The sequence below is a fragment of the Lepidochelys kempii genome, chromosome 16 (genome assembly GCF_965140265.1).
Source record: "Lepidochelys kempii isolate rLepKem1 chromosome 16, rLepKem1.hap2, whole genome shotgun sequence".
NCBI lineage: Eukaryota > Metazoa > Chordata > Testudines > Cheloniidae > Lepidochelys > Lepidochelys kempii.
Window position 1 is genome coordinate 4,969,516 of NC_133271.1, and position 12,940 is coordinate 4,982,455.

The window sequence follows — 12,940 nt, forward strand, 5'->3', positions numbered from 1 at the left end:
ACAAGTACTTCTTTAATTTTGCAACAGAAAAGCTTCAGAAACAGACTCCAATGAGAAACTGCTGAGCTTGAATTAATATGCAAACTAGATACCATTAACTTGAGTTTGGATAGAGACTGGGAGTGGCTGGGTCATTACACATATTGAATCTATTTCCTTAAATTAAGTATCCTCACATCTTCTTGTCAACTGTCTAAATGGGCCATCTTGATTATCACTGCACAAGTTTTTTTTCGTCCTGCTGATAATAGCTCATCTTAAATAATTAGCCTCTCACAGTTTGTATGGTAACTTCCAACTTATCTTACTATATGTTCCATTCCATGCATCTGATGAAGTGAGTTGTAGCTCACGAAAGCTTATGCTCTAATAAATTTGTTACTCTCTAAGGTGCCACAAGTACTCCTGTTCTTTTTTCAGAGTATTACTGTGTGCATCAAACAGAATCCTGACATGGGGAAGTGGTGGAAATAGAGATTGGTTACCCTGGGTTAGAAATGACTCCCTTACCCTGGCATACCTGACTGGCTGCCTTTGCCTGGTCAGATCCCGCTATGAAAATGTTTAGAAAGTATTAATAACACTTCCTCACCTGAAAGAGGAACAGCATAATTAGCCAATAATCTTTGTTTATCTTGTTGCAATCTACACTATATTTAAATCTCATTCCTGGCTGAGTCATGCTACAAAACCGGCAAGCCTGCCAAGAGAAACACCATAATCCTGTTTATAAAAAAGTAACCTATTCCAGTGCCTGGTAAGGTATACAGCTGGGTGTGGAGTCAAGCAGCCTGTGATGTCACCACAGAGGCAATAGTTTAGAGTTCATGACACTAACCAACCCTGGGAAACGTCTCTGTCAGCTTCCCCATCATTCTGCTCTCCAGGCCTCCTTTACATCTTGTAATTTATCTTGATAACATCCTCTCTCTTCCCCACTCTGAACACTAGGGTACAGATGTGGGGACCTGCATGAAAACCTCCTAAGCTTACTTTTATCAGCTTAGGTTAAAACTTCCCCAAGGTACAAAACTATTTTACCTTTTGCCCTTGGACTTTCGCCGCCACCACCAAACGTCTAACAGGGATATAATTTGGAAAGAGCCCATTTGCAAACGTCTTTCCCCCCAAAATCCTCCCAAATCTTACACCCTCCTTCCTGGGGAAGGTTTGATAACAATCCTCACCAATTTGCATAGGTGAACACAGACCCAAACCCTTGGATCTTAAGAACAATGATAAAAAGCATTCCGATTCTTAAAAGAAGAATTTTAATAGAAGAAAAAGTAAAAAGAATCACCTCTGTAAAATCAGGATGAGAACTACCTTACAGGGTAATCAGATTCAAAACATAGAGAATCCCTCTAGGCAAAACCTTAAGTTACAAAAAGACACAAAAACAGGAATCTACATTCCATTCAGCACAGCTTATTTTCTCAGTCTTTTAAAGGAATCAGAATCTAACGCATATCTAGCTAGATTACTTACTAAGTTCTAAGACTCCATTCCTGTTCTGTCCCCGGCAAAAGCCTCACACAGACAGAGAGAGAGGCTTTGTTTCTCCCTCCCCCCAGCTTTTGAAAGTATCTTGTCTCCTCATTGGTCATTTTGGTCAGTTGCCAGCGAGGTTATCCTAGCTTCTTAACCCTTTACAGGTGAAAGGATTTTTCCTCTGGCCAGGAGGGATTTTAAAGGTGTTTACCCTTCCCTTTATATTTATGACACATGTTTAGTCTACTCATGTGACACACACACTTAACTCACCCACACTGTTTGAGGTGTTCACATTGGGCAAAACTCTGTGCTTTCACTTTGCAAAATCTCAAAATTTGGACATCAAGTTCCTTTTAAAAGCAAGCCACGTGGTTGGCTTTGAAAATCTCAGCCAGAAAGCAGAGATGGTCAACATTTACCAAGTTCTGATTTTTCAACAAAATTTATTGTTGAGATTTTAGATTTTAGAGAAGGAATTTTCACAATTTTTCCCTATGTTTCAAGAAACTTTCAACCACATCTACAAAACCTTTTTGCAGACATGAGATTTCATTTGCTCCCACCCAAGTTTCAGACACTCCTTGTTATTTTTTTCAAATTTCACAGCTGTTTTTAAGAAACAGCCTGTTTCTACTGAAGTGAAAACTGCTTCTCACTTTCTGCCAAAAGATGCCAAGCATCATCTGTGACTGAAAAGTGAGCTAAAAGGCAAATTAGGCATTTTATTTTAGGTAGAACAAGACAGAAAGCCAGAATCTACTGGTTTCCCTCCACATCTGAAACTATTCATAACACCTAAGCTACAAAATATCAGAGACCATAAATCCAAGTCCATTCACTAGTTCTCATTTTCCTTTCCAGAAGCAGCTGCATTTCAGAGGTGGGTGAAATAATTCATACATACATACACATTTGTAAAGCTCTTTGGGCCAGACAGCCCCATTAAAGTCAATGAGACGACAACTGTGAGTAACTGCCCACTAATGGGAGAAAGAGTTCCCAGTCTGGCCCAATGTATAAACACTTTGCATACAGAACTCTTACAAGCATTTTACTGCACTTTACACCACCCTCAACATGTGCTAGAGACTTTTACTAGAGGGAGCAAGTAGTTGAATTAAATAATTATTTGTTGGTCCTAGCAGCTGGCTTGCTGCGTAACCACTCACTCAAAGATTTAGGAGGGACCATGTCTCTCAGTTACAGACTGCACATCAGTGATACTTCGATAAGCTTTTTGGAAAAATTTTTAAAATTATTCTTCTCATAAAAGAAGAGAGAGAGAAATGAAATGGCGAAAGCTGCTCCCTTTTCTGTTGTCAGCAAAGTTACCCATAATTAGGGGAGTCAGAACTAACAAGATGTCCTGCGTTTCAGTCTAGTGCCCTGTTCCACTCAGCCATTTCTAGTCACAACACAAGTAATTGTCATGGCTGCAGGGCTAGCAGCATCTCTGTCCCTTCTTTGGTCTCTCTGAGTGGCCCACTCAGGTGTCAGGCATCAGGCCTTTACCTACCCTACTGTGGAATCACTTGATTCTCTCACTCTCAGACTAGCCCCTGGGTTACACACCCTGCATATCCATTGGGCTTACCCAACAGGTCCAGCTGGGTTAAGTGCCTGTGGTTCTTCCCTTCAAGAGTCTGTGAGCAATGGGTAATGCTGCTGTGAATGCAGTGAACAAGCATTCCTTACACCCAAGGATAGTTTATTTAACAGTAGGAATAAAGCATTTAGAGAGAGAGAGACTTTAAAACAGTCTGTGTATTTGTCTATCATACCTAAAACCATCCTGTGATGGTGGGCCAGGCAGACCACCAGGCTTCTTCAGACACCCCAGTGGATCTTGGGTGTTGGCATGGACAGCCCCTCCACAACACCTACATTCCCCTGTAGAGAGCCACTATTTGTCCATCCAGAGCTCTCTGTTCTTCTCTGTTCCCAACTGTTGGCTCTGCCTGGTTGTGGGCTCAGTAGAAGGTTGAGCCAGACCCCTCAGAGTCAATGGTTCTGCCATTACCCTGTAACCACCGTCACGTGGCTGCTGAAGGGTGTCTTACCTTGTGCCACTTTTCATCTTCCTGCTTGTTTCCTAACAGTTCTATTGATTTAACCCAATATAGTCAAACAGTGAACATCCCAATAACCAGGTTGCAGAGTGTATCATTCATAAATTAGTACAGAGCCATCCCATGTCCATTGCAGCAGCAAATAAAAATTGAACTTATAATTTAACAGATTTCTTTATAACCGAAAAGATATTTTAACCAAACATTTCTCTGGGATCTCAAATTCCTCAGGGAATTAGTGCTACCAGATATACCTGTGATCCCAGATCTCTTGCAGACCTGCTCTGATTTATAGATATTTTGGACTTGAGCTATATCAGACTAATGAATGCCCTCATTCATTTATCTTCTCTTTAGCTTTCACACAGTTTCACGTGGCTTCAGCCGCACACTAACATCAATGAGGTTATGTGGCTCATTAGAGGAAGGCGATTTCATTTGCTACTTTGCTCTTTTCTTTTGTTTTCTTTTCTGTCTTCCTCACTTTGTAGTGTGTAGCCAATTCCCATATACTACATTTCAATGACAATAAAAAAAAGAGAATAGAGAACTCAGCTCTGATACCAGGTTGGCCTGGATAACCATTAGCGTTTGTAAAGTGGTTCTTATTTCATTGGTAAATTAGAATAGTGCATAGTTTGCTTTAAAAATAACTCTCCAGACACCAGTGTGGCTTCCTCCATCCAGAAGTAAAGCTCCCATGCTCTCCCCTTTGACACTTTCTGTACTCATCCAGATCGGGTCATTATTGTAGCAACCAGGCAAGGTACTAACAAACTTCAACAGGACTTTATTTTTAAAGTGGAAACCTCTTTACCACGCTGCTGCTGCACCCTGGGTAGCTCTCACTCCACCTCCTCAACTTCCCCCCCTCCTTTCTGTTTCCTGTCCTTTCAGACTCCCAACAGCCAGTGCTCCCAGTTCTAATCATTACAAGCAGCATCTAAACACCACATTCCCTCCTCTCTTAAGAAACTCTCCCAATTACAATAAACATTGTTGTTCTAACCACAGGAACAAATAGGAAACAAGGCACTATACTGTTGGCAGAAATATTACACTGAAAACACTGTAGATACTACATAACATAGTCTCTAGTCCAGACAGGTGGTCGTCTGGGTCTGACAGGTCGTCTCTCAAGCCCTGGTTCCAGTGCAATGTCCTGTTGTGTTGATACTATGGTGAAGTCATCCAGTGCAGACTGGGTGTTGGCGTAATCCTCTCTTGCTGCATAGGCAGGTGCAAGATAAGAAGCATTCCATACCCACCCATCAGAAAGTCGATAGATGTAAGGTCCCTTCTTCTCTATGATTTTAAGAGGAGCTGTGAATTTATGGTCCCCTTTGCATAAAATTCCAGGTTTTCATATTCTAATGAAGGATCCACACTCAAACTTTGGTTCCTTAGCACCCTGCCACTTGTCTGTGAAAGCCTTATACTTTGCTTGGTTCTGTTCAACTGTTTTTCTCACATCATCCTTGGTTGGGGCCTCAGGTCATGCCTTTAACAATCCAGCAACGTTCAGTTTAGTATTCATCTGTTTCCCATGCAGTAACTCTGCAGGTGATCTTTGCATTGTGGCATGTCATGTAGCTCGGTATGCTTGCAAGAAATCAGTAGTGAAGATTATCCACAATCGCCCTTCAAGTTTAGCCGTTTACAAACTCTTTTTCAAACCGTTCGATTTCCCCATTGGCTTGAGGATAATATAGGGATGACCTTCTGTGTAAAATGTTCTTCTCTGCTAGAAAAGTTTCAAGCTCCAGGGAGGTTAATTGACTACCATTATCTGAAACCAGTTCTTTGGATTTACTTTCCCGGCTAAAAAACTGAAGAGAGGGACTTAATTACTGTAGCAGAAGAGATTTGTGATGTAAATGCTATCTCAGGCCACTTACTGAAATAGTCTATTAAAGTGATGGCATAATGGCAGTCACTTGGAGCAGTATCAAAGGGTCCTACAATGTCAATTGCCACTTTTTCCCATGCAGATTCAGGAAGAGGAACAGGCTGTAATGGAGGGGTACATGTCACTGCTGTATTATCTTGCATTTGGCAAGTGACACAGGATTTTATAAAAAGAAAAGGAGTATTTGTGGCACCTTAGAGACTAACCAATTTATTTGAGCATAAGCTTTCGTGAGCTACAGCTCACTTCATCGGATGCATACCGTGGAAACTACAGCAGACTTTATATATACACAGAGAATATGAAACAATACCTCCTCCCACCCCACTGTCCTGCTGGTAATAGCTTATCTAAAGTGATCATCAGGTTGGCCATTTCCAGGACAAATCCAGGTTTTCTCACCCTCCACCCCCCCACACAAATTCACTCTCCTGCTGGTGATAGCCCATCCAAAGTGACAACTCTTTACACAATGTGCATGATAATCAAGTTGGGCTATTTCCTGCACAAATCCAGGTTTTCTCACATCCGCCCCACCCCCATACACACACAAACTCACTCTCCTGCTGGTAATAGCTCATCCAAACTGACCACTCTCCAAGTTTAAATCCAAGTTAAACCAGAACATCTGGGGGGGGGGTAGGAAAAAACAAGAGGAAACAGGCTACCTTGCATAATGACTTAGCCACTCCCAGTCTCTATTTAAGCCTAAATTAATAGTATCCAATTTGCAAATGAATTCCAATTCAGCAGTTTCTCGCTGGAGTCTGGATTTGAAGTTTTTTTGTTTTAAGATAGCGACCTTCATGTCTGTGATTGCGTGACCAGAGAGATTGAAGTGTTCTCCGACTGGTTTATGAATGTTATAATTCTTGACATCTGATTTGTGTCCATTTATTCTTTTACGTAGAGACTGTCCAGTTTGACCAATGTACATGGCAGACGGGCATTGCTGGCACATGATGGCATATATCACATTGGTGGATGTGCAGGTGAACGAGCCTCTGATAGTGTGGCTGATGTTATTAGGCCCTGTGATGGTGTCCCCTGAATAGATATGTGGGCACAATTGGCAACGGGCTTTGTTGCAAGGATAAGTTCCTGGGTTAGTGGTTCTGTTGTGTGGTATGTGGTTGTTGGTGAGTATTTGCTTCAGGTTGCGGGGCTGTCTGTAGGCAAGGACTGGCCTGTCTCCCAAGATTTGTGAGAGTGTTGGGTCATCCTTTAGGATAGGTTGTAGATCCTTAATAATGCGTTGGAGGGGTTTTAGTTGGGGGCTGAAGGTGACGGCTAGTGGCGTTCTGTTATTTTCTTTGTTAGGCCTGTCCTGTAGTAGGTAACTTCTGGGAACTCTTCTGGCTCTATCAATCTGTTTCTTTACTTCTGCAGGTGGGTACTGTAGTTGTAAGAAAGCTTGACAGAGATCTTGTAGGTGTTTGTCTCTGTCTGAGGGGTTGGAGCAAATGCGGTTGTATCGCAGAGCTTGGCTGTAGACGATGGATCGTGTGGTGTGGTCAGGGTGAAAGCTGGAGGCATGCAGGTAGGAATAGCGGTCAGTAGGTTTCCGGTATAGGGTGGTGTTTATGTGACCATTGTTTATTAGCACTGTAGTGTCCAGGAAGTGGATCTCTTGTGTGGACTGGACCAGGCTGAGGTTGGTGGTGGGATGGAAATTGTTGAAATCATGGTGGAATTCCTCAAGGGCTTCTTTTCCATGCGTCCAGATGATGAAGATGTCATCAATATAGCGCAAGTAGAGTAGGAGCTTTAGGGGACGAGAGCTGAGGAAGCGTTGTTCTAAATCAGCCATAAAAATGTTGGCATACTGTGGGGCCATGCGGGTACCCATAGCAGTGCCGCTGATCTGAAGGTATACATTGTCCCCAAATGTGAAATAGTTATGGGTAAGGACAAAGTCACAAAGTTCAGCCACCAGGTTAGCCGTGACATTATCAGGGATAGTATTCTTGACGGCTTGTAGTCCATCTTTGTGTGGAATGTTGGTGTAGAGGCCTTCTACATCCATAGTGGCCAGGATGGTGTTTTCAGGAAGATCACCGATGGATTGAAGTTTCCTCAGGAAGTCAGTGGTGTCTCGAAGGTAGCTGGGAGTGCTGGTAGCGTAGGGCCTGAGGAGGGAGTCTACATGCAAGGTAGCCTGTTTCCTCTTGTTTTTTCCTACCCCCCCCCCAGATGTTCTGGTTTAACTTGGATTTAAACTTGGAGAGTGGTCAGTTTGGATGAGCTATTACCAGCAGGAGAGTGAGTTTGTGTGTGTATGGGGGTGGGGCGGATGTGAGAAAACCTGGATTTGTGCAGGAAATAGCCCAACTTGATTATCATGCACATTGTGTAAAGAGTTGTCACTTTGGATGGGCTATCACCAGCAGGAGAGTGAATTTTTGTGCGGGGTGGAGGGTGAGAAAACCTGGATTTGTCCTGGAAATGGCCCACCTGATGATCACTTTAGATAAGCTATTACCAGCAGGACAGTGGGGTGGGAGGAGGTATTGTTTCATATTCTCTGTGTATATATAAAGTCTGCTGCAGTTAGAATCATAGAATCATAGAATATCAGGGTTAGAAGGGACCTTAGAAGGTCATCTAGTCCAACCCCTGCTCAAAGCAGGACCAGTCCCCAACTAAATCATCCTAGCCAGGGCTTTGTCAAGCCTGACCTTAAAAACTTCTAAGGAAGGACATTCCACCACCTCCCTAGGTAACGCATTCCAGTGTTTCACCACCCTCCTCGTGAAAAAGTTTTTCTAATATCCAACCAAAACCTCCCCCACTGCAACTTGAGACCATTACTCCTTGTTCTGTCATCTGCTACCACTGAGAACAGTCTAGATCCATCCTCTTTGGAACCCCCTTTCAGGTACTTGAAAGCAGCTATCAAATCCCCCCTCATTCTTCTCTTCCGCAGACTAAACAATCCCAGTTCCCTCAGCCTCTTCTCAGAGGCTGTGTTCCAGCTAGTGTTCCAGTCCCCTAATCATTTTTGTTGCCCTCCGCTGGACGTTTTCCAATTTTTCTACATCCTTCTTGTAGTATGGGGCCCAAAACTGGACACAGTACTCCAGATGAGGCCTCACCAATGTCGAATAGAGGGGAACGATCACATCCCTCAATCGGCTGGCAATGCCCCTACTTATACATCCCAAAATGCCATTGGCCTTCTTGGCAACAAGGGCACACTGTGGACTCATATCCAGCTTCTCGTCCACTGTAACCCCTCGGTCCTTTTCTGCAGAATTGCTGCCGAGCCATTCGGTCCCTAATCTGTAGCAGTGCATGGGATTCTTCTGTCCTAACTTGTCGTTGTTGAACCTCATCAGATTTCTTTTGGCCCAATCCTCTAATTTGTCTAGGTCCCTGTCAAGGTTCCTTCCCCACTCTGAACTCTAGGGTACAGATGTGGGGACCTGCATGAAAACCTTCTAAGCTTACTTTTACCAGCTTAGGTTAAAACTTCCCCAAGGTACAAACTATTTTACCCTTTTCCCTTGGACTTCCACTGCCACCACCAAATGTTTATCTGGGTTTATTTATTAGGAAAGCATTGTTTGGAAATGTCTTTCCCCCCCAAAATCCTCCCAACCCTTGCACCCCACTTCCTGGGGAAGGTTTGATAAAAATCCTCACCAATTTGCATAGGTGATCACAGACCTAAACCCTTGGATCTTAAGAACAATGAAAAAGCATTCAGTTTCTACAAAGAAGGATTTTAATAGAAGTCAAAAGTAAAAAAGAATCACCTCTGTAAAATCAGGATGGTAAATACCTTACAGGGTAATTAGATTCAAAACACAGAGAAACCCTCTAGGCAAAACCTTAAATTACAAAAAGACACAAAAACAGGAATATCCATTCTATTCAGCACAGCTTAATTTCTCAGCTATTTAAAGAAATCATAGTCTAACGCATATCTAGCTAGATTACTTACTAAGTTCTAAGACTCCATTCCTGTTCTGTCCCCGGCAAAAGCATCACACAGACAGACACAGACCCTTTGTTTTTCTCCCTCCTCCCAGCTTTTGAAAGTATCTTGTCTCCTCATTGGTCATTTTGGTCAGGTGCCAGCGAGGTTATTCTAGCTTCTTAACCCTTTACAGGTGAAAGGATTTTTCCTCTGGCCAGGAGGGATTTTAAAGGGGTTTACCCTTCCCTTTATATTTATGACAGTTCCTCTGTATCCTGTCCCTACCCTCCAGCATATCTACCTCTCCTCCCAGTTTAGTGTCATCTGCAAACTTGCTGAGGGTGCAATGCACGCCATCCTCCAGATCATTTATGAAGATATTGAACAAAACCGGCCCCAGGACTGACCCCTGGGGCACTCCACTTGATACCAGCTGCCAACTAGACATGAAGCCATTGATCACTACCCGTTGAGCCCGACAATCTAGCCAACTTTCTATCCACCTTATAGTCCATTCATCCAGCCCATATTTCTTTAACTTGCTGGCAAGAATACTGTGGGAGACCATGTCAAAAGCTTTGCTAAAGTCAAGGAACAACACGTCCACCACTTTCCCCTCATCCACAGAGCCAGTTATCTCGTCGTAGAAGGCAATTAGATTAGTCAGGCATGACTTGCCCTTGGTGAATCCATGCTGACTCTTCCTGATCACTTTCCTCTCCTCTAAGTGCTTCAGAATTGATTCCTTGAGGACCTGCTCCATGATTTTTCCAGGGACTGAGGTGAGGCTGACTGGCCTGTAGTTCTCCGGATCCTCCTTCTTCCCTTTTTTAAAGATGGGCACTACAGTAGCCTTTTCCCAGTCATCCGGGACTTCCCCCGATCGCCATGAGTTTTCAAAGATAATGGCCAATGGCTCTGCAATCACATCTGACAACTCCTTTAGCATTCTCAGATGCAGTGCATCCGGTCCCATGGACTTGTGCTTGTCCAGCTTTTCTAAATAGTCCCAAACCACTTCTTTCTCCACAGAGGGCTGGTCACCTCCTCCCCATGCTGTTCTGCCCAGTGCAGTAGTCTGGGAGGTGACCTTGTTCGTAAAGACAGAGGCAAAGAAAGCATTGAGTACATTAGCTTTTTCCACATCCTCTGTCACTAGGTTGCCTCCCTCATTCAGAAAGGGGCCAACACTTTCCTTGACTTTCTTCTTGTTGCTAACATACCTGAAGAAACCCTTCTTGTTACTCTTAACATCTCTTGCTAGCTGCAACTCCAGGTGTGATTTGGGCTTCCTGATTTCACTCCTGCATGCCCGAGGAATATTTTTATACTCCTCCCTGGTCATTTGTCCAACCTTCCACTTCTTGTAAGCTTCTTTTTTGTGTTTAAGATCAGCAAGGATTTCACTGTTAAGCCAAGCTGGTTGCCTGCCATATTTACTATTCTTTCTACACATCGGTATGATTTGTACCTGTAACCTCAATAAAAGGCTTGATATAGGAACACATTGCTGGCTCTCTTTACTAGGAAATTAAAGGTAATCATTACCTGTCCTTATCACCTGGGATGCAAATGAGATGTTAGAATTTAACCTCTGGAATGTACAGCTCATTTTACAAGGACCCAGAGGGAGTTTATTGGAGGAAATGGGGGAAAGGCTATTTACCCCCATGAAGTCATTCTGCAGGAGTCAGTGTGCTTAGCACACAAGAGTGCTGTCCTTGCAGGAAGCTTTTCTCCACCCAGGATCATGATCCAGGCTCTCTTGGCCAAGGCCAGGTGCTATAGCATAATCACAACCCACCTTCAAAGGGAGACCGTGGGCGAAGTTCTCACTCACTCGCTCCCCATGGCAAGGATTTACCTTAAGTCCAGAACGATTCCACATCTCTAAACCCTCTGGAGTGGAAAACCTGAAGCATGATGCTGCATCCCTCCAAGTGACCCCTGAGACCAGATCTCAGCACAGCCAGGCATGGGATTTCCACATCCCAGAGGCAGCAAACTCTCCCCCCTCCAGAGTCAAGGAAAGGGATAGTGATTGGGAGACAATAATAAGACACAGCAAAGAGTCTTGTGGCACCTTATAGACTAACAGCTGTATTGGAGCATAAGCTTTCGTGGGTGAATACCCACTTTGTCAGATGCATAATAAGACAGTGGTGGTAATGATTCACCTGCAGCACACTGCAAGCAGCACATAGCTCTGTGGCTGCACAAGATAGTTTGCCCAGGAAAGGTGTGTCCAACTGGACATTTGCCTCTGGTCACGTTCAGCATGGACTTGGCCAATTTAGAAAGAGCTGACAGACGTCTGTGTACCCATGTCCCATGCTGAGTGTGAGACGTGGAATCCTGGTGGCTCTGCCAGGTGTCCAAGTCTCTCCCCGTCCTCTGTCTGTGAGATTCTAGGGGAGCGAAGACTGATTCTCTGCCTGCCTGAAATGATACACTCCACGCCATGGAAAGCATCCCTTGCTACCATGGTGACAGGTGTCTACTGACCGGGGTAATAAATAACTAAATGAAATATCTGCCATCGTGAGACCTCCCATAACAGTTCCCACTGGGATCACCACCTTGTTCCCATAGATCCTCTGTGGGTGAATATTAGCAAATTTTCAATATATTTCCATACAATTTTCTCTTGTCCCGATGGCCTCCCCTTTGGCTTTCCCTTCAAAATAAACCCAGCTACTGTCATTGTTGTCAGACGTCACCAGTGTGGTGCTCTGCTCTGTTCAATGTTGACAACAGTCGGCTGCGTGCATGTGTTTCCTCTGTGTGCTGCCCCAGCTCTGTAGATCTCTGACACAGCAGACCCCAAGAGAACACCCAATGACCACAGAGTCTGATAAGGTACGAAGGCACCCAGCCAGGTTTATTGTCAAAAGAAGCATAGTAATAGTTCCCCGCAGACTCTATAGGACATACTACGAATATGTACCCCCTGACAATGACCAGCTGAGTCAGTGGCGGGACTCTCCACTGCCCCCTAGGCCAGACAAAGACATCCATTCAGGGATGCATTCTTATACACAGATACAAACAAGTTACACATCACTCCTGACGCATCGAGGTACAGCCCCTCTGCATGTTGGGGTGCTGCCTCTCTCCTGGTACATGTTGGTTCAAACAAACAAGTCTATCCATCATATTGTCCTTTTGACCCTGTCTTTTAGGATGGTTCAGCCTGTTCCTCATTATTTCTGTGGAATGTGTTTGTCCCGGACTGTTCTGGTGGCATCCTGGTCCATGTTTATTCTATTAGTGCTTGATACCCTTTAGATATGTGTATACGTCCAATTAGCAGCCTTCTTCTTGCTAACTTTTGTGAGCAGGGCCTGCTTCTGGGTCACAGCTTAACTTTGCTTTATGTTAACAAAGTCTTGACCATTCCTTTGGTTCAGGCCTCAGGCCTCATACCAGACTTCTCATACCAACGGTTTATGTTTCAGGGCCTCATCTTACTACAGTCGTTATCATTATCTGTCATGTGGGTTCTGATGGATTTAGTCAGCACAATCTGTTTCATACCTGGAGTTC

The 12,940-nt window shown here is 43.9% G+C and overlaps 1 protein-coding gene across 3 annotated transcripts in view; it reads left to right on the forward strand.

The window, feature by feature from the left end:
- LOC140899057 (ectonucleoside triphosphate diphosphohydrolase 8-like) overlaps nt 1-12,940 on the forward strand; it is a 62,288-nt gene that overhangs the window by 18,602 nt on the left and 30,746 nt on the right. The window lies entirely within an intron of this gene.